The sequence below is a fragment of the Fukomys damarensis genome, unplaced genomic scaffold, assembly GCF_012274545.1.
Source record: "Fukomys damarensis isolate Sample0158 unplaced genomic scaffold, DMR_v1.0_HiC HiC_scaffold_9, whole genome shotgun sequence".
Classification (NCBI taxonomy): Eukaryota; Metazoa; Chordata; class Mammalia; order Rodentia; family Bathyergidae; genus Fukomys; species Fukomys damarensis.
Window position 1 is genome coordinate 25735075 of NW_022900921.1, and position 9193 is coordinate 25744267.

The window sequence follows — 9193 nt, forward strand, 5'->3', positions numbered from 1 at the left end:
GAACCTAAGAAGGTGACCTGACAGTTGAAGCAGAAAGATTGGAAGATACTGCACTGCTAGTTCTCAAGGAGGATGGAGTCATGAGCCAAGGGAGACAAACAGCTTCTAGAAACTGGAAAAGAAAAATAAATGGATTCTCTCCTTCTCCCCTAGAGCCTCTGGAACAAATGCAGCTCTATTAACTCTTGAGTTTAGGACTTCTGATCTCCAGAATTTTAGGAGAATAACAGCATTACTTAGTCACTAAATTCCTGGTAATTTATCATAGCAACAATAGAAAACTAATGCATTATTATTTTTATTATGTGTATAGTAATTCCATAGTGTACTCTCTGCTTGGAATATTATATGGCCATTTGTCTTCAAAGCCCACTCTTTTTCACTTCCTCTCACTTTCTAAGTCTTATACACTGAGTTTTGAGCTTGCAGAACACCATAAAATAAAAATTTACTGTTAACTTCGCATAAACAGCCCACAGGTGGGTCTTTAAAATGACTCATTAGTCGTTTAAATGATTTAAGAGTAGATTGAATTGGCAGTGGGTACCTTAAGTCTTCCTTCTTATGTGGACTTTTCCACCGGCACTCTCCCAGGGCTCTGGCAGAATAAGACAGACTGTGGATTACGTGTTGGGTCTGGAACTGATTCTTACTCCCTCCACCACCGCAGCTTGGCCAAATTACTTAATTTCTTTGAGGCTTAGTGTCTCTGTTCCATGAGGGCGTGATTCTTAGCTCACAGAGGAGGACACCCCAGAGAACACACAGTAGGCACACAGGCATGCCATTTCCTTCCTGCAGCACCCCCTTGAGATTCAGCTCTCTGCTGTGTGCAGTCAGGTCTCGCAGATCCTGGGTGCAAGGTCTTAGCATGTGGCTCTCTGCTCCATGCCTACCATTCTGTCACTACTTCAAGCATGTGTGGACACAGTGGGATAAGCAGATCTAAGCCGGTGATGCTCAGTAGCACTTGCTGTGATGATGGAAATGTTCTCTAGGCTCTGCTAGACCCTAGGACAGATGCTTTACCCATGTGATGATGAGCATGTACAGCATGTCTAGCACAACTCAGGGACTGGAATCTTAATGTTACTTGATTTTAACAAGTTCAAATATAAATAGCCAGGTTAAGGCTCTGAAAATTATAGTGGCTTTAAATGGCAGCAATCATAGCAGGTCAAGAATAGAACAGCACACTGGTGAAAATCACACAGATACATCAATGAGGAAAGGATATTTTTTCCAATAAAAATATGTCTAGTATTTATATGCCCAAAAAAGTCTGGTTAATTATCCATCACTGTTACAAATATATAAGACAATCAATTTAAAAAGAGAAGAGGCTTGTTTTCGCCTCACGGTTTTGGGGGTTCCAGTCAATGATTTGTGGGTCCCATTGTTTTGTGGGCTCTGGAGAGGCGGAATATCACAGAGGAAATGTGTTGGAACAAAAATAATCACTTCGTGTCCCAGAAGCCAAAAATAGAAGGCAACAGGGTCCTACAGCTCCCTTTAAGGACGCTTCTCCAGTGTTCTAGCACCACCCCCACCCCTCACACCCCAGTTTCTCTTCCATCTGGACTAAGCCCTTAATGCATGAACTTTTGGGTGAGTTTTAAAATGCAAACTACAACAATTCTGTTTAAATTTGACATTTATCAATTCAAACAAAATGAAACCAAATGTTCCACTCACAGTTACACTAGCTGAATTTCCAGTAGCTACATACAGTGATTGGCCGCTGCATCAGACAACCAACATCAATAAACATTTTCATCATCCTGTACTGTTCCATTTGACAGTGCTGCTCTTGACTTATCACGTTACACAGTTTTGTGGTTTTCCAGTGTGCCAACTTGAATGGTCTGACAGTGACTACTGGTGGACTCTGCCAACAAGATTTTCAAGCAGAGTCCACAGTGGTTGGGTGAAGAGTGCGAGTCAATCTGCAAAATCCCCATTGGCCGTGAGATAGAAGAATAGCAGTCAGGACATCTCATATTGATTTGGCCCGCACATGGGCTCTCTGTTTTCTCCCTGGCTGTGTCCCTGAATATCCTAAGCCCCAGCCACAACCACCAGCTACTTGTGAGTCTCACGTGAAGGTTGGTTGCTGCACTCAGCATTTGCTGACTTGAGTCCTTTCTAAAACTCAACCTGTAGCTGGCATTGCTAATTCCTCCTAGAAAGTACTCTCTAGCCAAGTAGTCCCATTAGGAGAATCTGTCTCTTCTGTTATTCACCAAGGTGGAAACATTCCCTGCAATCTTTGAGATTATAAGCTTAGAGGGCTTAAGCATTTCCAAACCATGTACTGCTTTGGGCTCTACCTGTAAAATTCCACTTGGGCTTTGCCTGGGAGCAGAATATCCTCATCAAATGTTGCCTGTGCTCTGAGTTCACGACCCAGGATGCCAGGCATTAGGCAATTTCTGTCCCTTTTCCTTTTTTCCTTCCTCTCCTTGATATTGTTCAATTATTTATCCTATGCCAGGAACTTGAAGCCATTTCTCTCCTAATCCTCATGATAGTCTTATGAGATACATTTTCTTTTTGTGTAATATTTTGGTAATATTAAATTGGAGAGACAAAATTCCAGCCAGGACCATGTCAGATGCACTGTGCTGTGATGGTGAATGCTCTCCTTCAGTTTCTGAGTGGGAACAGCTGTGAGAGACAGGAACAGCTGTGCCTCTTCAGGAATTCAGAGTCCTGTGCTAGAAGCAGATTTGGAAAATTGCTAATCACCACACAATGCGGTCGATGCTTCTGTATTATAGGGGGTTTCATACTTAGGCTGCAGCTCAGACATACTGAATGGAAACCCAGCACAGAGGCTTAATGCTGTGTGTGTTGAGGAGTCCTCCTCATCATCCTGCTGCTCACTAAATCTAAGAGCCACTTTTGTGACAAATGAGATGTTATAGCAAAAAGCAACTATTCCCTCTGGGTGGACAAGGAAAGCTGAGTGTTGAGTCTCAGCAGAGGGGCAGAAGCATATTCCAGGCAAGGGCAAGCTCTGTGGTTTGGACATGGTTTGAGTTCTGCAGAGGCTTCTATGTTTAAGTGCAATCCCCATTGTGAGGCATAAAGAGTATGAAACATAGTCTGATTGTGATGTTCAAAGATAGGGTCTTTGGGAGGTTATTAAGATTTGATAGGGTCTTTAGGGTGGGGCCTCTATGGTTGAATCCTGGTGGTTTTATCAGAAAGGAGAAAGACCAGAAGAGGCATGCATAACCTCCTTGTGTCTTGCCATTGAATCTGGGAGCTAACAGAATTTTGAAGTAAGTGAAGTCACTTGCTGAAGGCCAAACAATGAACCAGCTACACAGATGGATTCCAACCCAAAAGATGTGACTCCTGAATCCAGGGAGTCCCTTATTTTGGCAGGGAGCCACCAAGACTTTACAGTAGCCACCTGATAGAAAACAACCAGACAGCTTCACTTTTGGGTGATAAGAGGGAAAAGAAAGAAAATAAAACCATTTGTCAAAGGAGCAAGCCAATCCACTCCCTGAGATAAGGTAGTAGGATGCTCAGGAAACTAGGATGAGACCCCATAATTACGAGATGTACCTTTTCCGCTGCTGCTCTGTCTGTGGAGTGGCCATCTCTATTATCTGTGCCTATTGTATTTCTTTGGTCTGATAAACATTTATTTTCACTCTAGTGGCCCACATATGACTTCCATCTTATGTGCAGCTAAGCACTCATGCTAGCTGGTGATAGTTTGGGACACTCTGTACCCCCGTGAGACTGCCAGTAAGAAGATGATCACCAAATACAGCCCTTTAGCCCTGAGCCTCCAGAACAGTAGCCAAAATAAACCTCTTTATGAATTAATGAGAAAATGAAATATAACAGCAAGGAACAAAATGGGGAATGTCACTTCTGTTCAAAGGATATGCAGTATCCTCAGATGCATGAGGAATAGAAGTTAGCTCAAATACCACATATACAGTGGAAAATGAAGGGTAAATTAGTTTGAAAAGATACATTGGTAGTATACTTTGGGAGAGATGGAAGCAAGAGAAGATGAGGCTTTACCATCTAAATAACAGGGAATCACAGATGATTTTTAAATAGGGAGTTGTCATCCTTACATTTGAATTTTAAAAGCATCATTTAGGGTAGAGACTAAAGGAAGAGGCAAGAGGCATGTAAGCCTGTGAATTAAACAATCAATCAGAAGACAAGAAAAGGAAGATGGGAAAGAAAATAAAAACATGAGACTAACCAGCAAGTCACAAGTATCTTACTTTTGAACCAGAACTCTGTTCCTGTCTACTTTGGCTGCCTATAGAAAATATCATACACTAGACAGGTTAAGAGGCATAAATGTATTTCTCATAGTTCCAGGGACTTGGTGGTTTGGGGAGTTCAAATCAAGGCCCTGGCAGACTTGGTGTCCAGCATGAAATAACTGGGGGTTTTCAGGTGGCTCCTGTGTGCTGGATGCTCAAGTGTTCCCTTGGGGCTATTTTATAAGGGCACTAATGTTATCCCTAAGGCCTCTGCCACCATGACCAAATCAACACTCAGAGCCCCTATCTTCTAATATCACCCTGGGCATTAAGATTTCAACATTTTAATTGTAGAGGGTGCATAAGTATGCAGAACATAGTTCCCAAGGGATAAAGGGGAACATACCTATACTTACAGGGCTGTTCTGACATAAAATTAAAGAGTGCATTGTAAGTGGAAAAATATTAATTTAGTAGGCTTTCTGATGACCCATTGAAATCTTTAAATTTAGTCTTCATACAAATCATCTGAAGTACTAGTTAAAAAGCAGTAGGTATTTGCATTTTCAACAGGTTCAAGATAAAGCAGATGTCACTGGTCTGTAGGCCATCCTTTAACTAGCAGGACTGAGACGAAATCCTATCATAGTTATTACACTGACTGTATAGCACAATTTTTTCCAGCTAGGACAAACCCATCAGTGTATGACGATACACCTATTGGGTGCCATTATCTCTCCACTCTTATTTCCCCTTACATCTGCTGAGACAGAATTAACATATGCTATCTGGACATATATCTTTATTTTTAAAGAAGATAGTCCGTCAGAATGATGGTTTAAATCTCAGTTCATTGAGTTAATGGCTGAGTGGCCTTGGATAAATTATGCATGCTCCTTGAGTCTTCTTGCCTTTATTGGTAAAATGAAGATAATAATGCTTGTTCTAATAATTAAAGATGAAGTCAGATATTAAGTATAAATAATGTATACACTTGTCATATATCTGGAGTCCAAGCAAGGTGAATGTATATACTGTGTGGTCCTAACTATCTAATCTAGAGTGCAGACCAGCCTTCTGACTGCTTTGCTGCCTTGGGAAAGAAGGATTAGAGAGAAACAAGATTGGGGAGACTGTTCACTCCATGTCACACAGGCCCCCAAGGAAGAGCACTCAGCACAACACAATGCATTTTTTTCCAAGCTCTAAAGCTGCTAGATAAGGATTCTGCTTGGTTGGACAAAGCATACAGAAGAGAGAAAAAGACAGCAGCTCCCCAAACCAAGATTCTTTAAGTCAACTTAAACATTATGTAACTTAGGGCAGCTTAAAGAGTGCAGTACTTTTTGCAGCTAAGCAGTGAATTGACTGCCTGCATGTCCAGCAATTCCCATTTCACTCTCCAATTGCTGAGCACATGAACAAAACAGGAGAGAAAAAAAATAAATAAATAAAACCTTGTAATCTTTCCCAGGGAGGCAGCAGAGTGCTGTGCTGTCAGACCAATATGGCTTTGGAGTTCAGCTCTAATAACTAGCTGGGCAACTGTGGATGAGCTACTTCATTTCTCTAAGCCTTGTTTCATTATCTGGAAGAAGAGATAACACCAGCTGCCTCCCAGGGTTGTTGGGAAAATTATCACATACATAAAGCGGTTTCTGGCACAAGGAATGTCCCTAAGAAATGCATTTGAAGTTGAAGACTTCATATGACCAGACTGATTATCAGATTTTGAGGGCAGCAGCTGTCTTAGTCATTAGTTATCGCCCATAGCTTTAAACACAGTAAATGCTCAATAGGTACCTAATAGGTGCTTAATAAGTGCTTTTGCAGTTAAATTGATACCACCACACTCCTGAAATTTAAAATAAAATTTTTGTAGTTTGGAGAGACTATTTTTTACTTGTTTGTCTATTTGTTTTTTTACTGTTTCTGGATCAAGGTGATTTTCCCTATCCATAGAGGGCCCTGGCAGCTCCGGCATGCAGGCCCAAATATTTCTGCATTGCCTTCAGTAAGGATAAAAGCTTCCTTCTCATTTCATCCCCAAATGATTGGCAGTAGCTGCCTGGAGTTCCATATGGAAAAGGCTTATTGGCTTTGTAGAAAATATACCAGGATCAATTTGTGAGGTCAGGTGTAGTATGGCAGGAGAAAGTGACACTACCTGTGCCAGAATGTGAGATGATGGATGTATTAGTCTACTTTTCTGTTTCTTTGATGAAATACCTGAGGCTAGATACTTATAAAAGAAAAGAGGTTTATTTGACTCACAGCTTTGGAGGTAGGACACCCAAATGACAGAACCATCTCCGGTGAGAGACCTGGCTACATCACTTCATGAAGGAAGGCATCAAAATGGCGGAGCATGGTGAAACAGGCAGCCAGAGAGGCTGAGGCGGAGCTAGACTTGTTCTTTTGTAAAAATTCTTTCATGAGAACTAATACAGGAGTCCCTTCTGTGATCAGTTGCCCACAGTGAGCTAAGTACCCCTCACTGAGCTCCACCTCTCAATGTCCTACCACCACCCCCCTCTAACCAAGCTTAGATTGTTACAGGGCACACTGAAACAATGTACAAACCTTTGCATCTGTGAAGAAGAAGAAGAAGAAGAAGAAGAAGAAGAAGAAGAAGAAGAAGAAGAAGAAGAAGAAGAAGAAGAAGAAGAAGAAAAAGATCCACAAGTGTTTAGAGTGTAAGAGCAAATTTCTGAATAACTCATGAATTAAAGATAAATTGATAAGGAAAATTTTTAAGTGCTCTAAACTGAGTGATAATAAAAGTGCTATATTATAAAATGTGAGATGCCATTAAATTGCTTTTCAAAAGAAATTTTATAGCCTTCAACTATGATATTAGAAAATAAGATAGGGGAGAAATGAGCTAAGCATCTAATTTAAGAAATTAGAAAAAAGCACAAACAAACTCAAAGCAATTAGATAGAATAAAATGATAAAAATAAAGTCAAATATAAAATAAAACAAGATTAAAAGCAAAGATAAAGAGGTATCATAAAATTCAAAGTTGTTTTTTGAAGCCTCTAAAAATTAACAAACTGCTCCCAATACTGGCAAAATAACAAAGGAGTCAAATTTTAAAACCACTAAAAATAGAAAAATAGACATAAATGCAGACTTAACAGATTTAAAAATAATAAGGGATCCCATGAATAATTTTGTCAATAAATTCAAAGATAGGAATAATAGAAAAATATACATTATTACAACAAACTCAAGAAAAAATAGAAAACTTGAACTAAGAGCTCTTCTAGAACTTGTATAAAATGAATATTTTTCTTACAAATAAAGCACTAAAGTCTACTTAATTTTGAAAGACCAAATAAAGGTTCAGAGAAAAGGCAACCCTTGCTGAATCATTTTGTGAAGTTTTTATGAACTTGATATATAAATCAGAAAAGGTCAATAGTAAGAAGCTAAATATGGCCCAATATCTTATTCAAGAATATAACTGAAAAAATTCTCAGATTAAATATTAGAAAACCAAATTCAACAATAGATTAAAAAGATGTCATAATTAAATTGATTTTATTTCAAGAAAGCAAGATTGATGCAACAGTAAAAAATCTATTACCTAAATCACAAAGTTATCAGGTTAAAAGAGCAAAAAGTCACTCAATTATCACAATAACACAGAAGTATTTGGCAAAATTAAGCCATATTTTACAATTAAAAATAAAACAAAGCTTTTATAGTAGACATAAAAGGAAATTTCCTTTGCTGGTAAAGTTTATATAAAACAAACAAATATAACATCAAAAAATATCTACTGAAACTGTCCCACTCAAGGGTGAAATGTTAAATGCATTCCTTTTTATCTGGAATAAAGCAAGGATACCTGTTATATTTGGTTGTACTCAGTCTTGTATTGGAGGTCTTACAGGTGAGGGAAAGAAATGAGAATTGTAAAGAATACAAAAGACTATTTGTGTGTAGCTAATATAAATTCCCACCTAAAAATTTAAATGAACTTATAAGCAAATTATTAATAAAAAATTTTAACAAGTGTCTTAGCCACTTTCTCATAGATGGACATAATACCCAACCCCTACAACCTAAAGGAGAGGTTATTTTGGTTCATGGTTTTAGTACACAGCTGGCTGTATCCAGGGAGGAAGACATGGCAGAAGGGGTGGTGGAGAAAAGCTGCCCATATGTTGGCTGTCAGAAAGCAGAGAAAATAAAGGGAGATACCAGGAAGAGAGATACTACCCTCTATAAGGTATTGCTCCCAGTGACCTGCCTTTTCTGACCAGATACTACCTAACAGCCAGTCAGCTATAATTCCCCCATAACCCAATAGCTTCCAAAACACATGAGGCTTTGGGGACCATTTTAAATCTAAGCCATAACGTTCTGTCCCTGGCTACCAAAAGAATCATGAACATCTCTTTATGCAAAAAAAAGCATTTAGCCCATCCCTTTGAGTTGCTAAAGTTTTAACAGTTCTAGCATTGCTGAAAAGGCCAAGTCCAAAGTCTTCTCTGAGATACAAGGAAAACTCTAGCTGCAAGCCCTATAAAATTTTTTTTAAAAAGTTAAACATACAATGGTACACTGACATACAATCTGACATACAATGGCACAGAATAAACATTTCTATTTCAAAAGTGAATATGGGGAATAGAAACCAATGGGACTGAAACCTCACAGGGAAAATATTAAATCCTATAACTCTAGTACCTGGGACAAGTTGTAGTGAGATGCAAACTTGAAATGGCTTTGGAAGCCCTGCTTCTACAGCACCACCTGCTGCAGGCTCCCTGATCTCTCTCTCAGGTGCGTTTCACTCATGCCTCCGACCTTCCTCAGCAGACACTTTAGATTCCTGGCTTCTCACTTGCAATATATGGCCTGCTTGAAAATACATTGGAACCGTGTATAAACCATTGTATCTGTAAAAAAAAAAAAAAAAAAAAAAAAAAAAA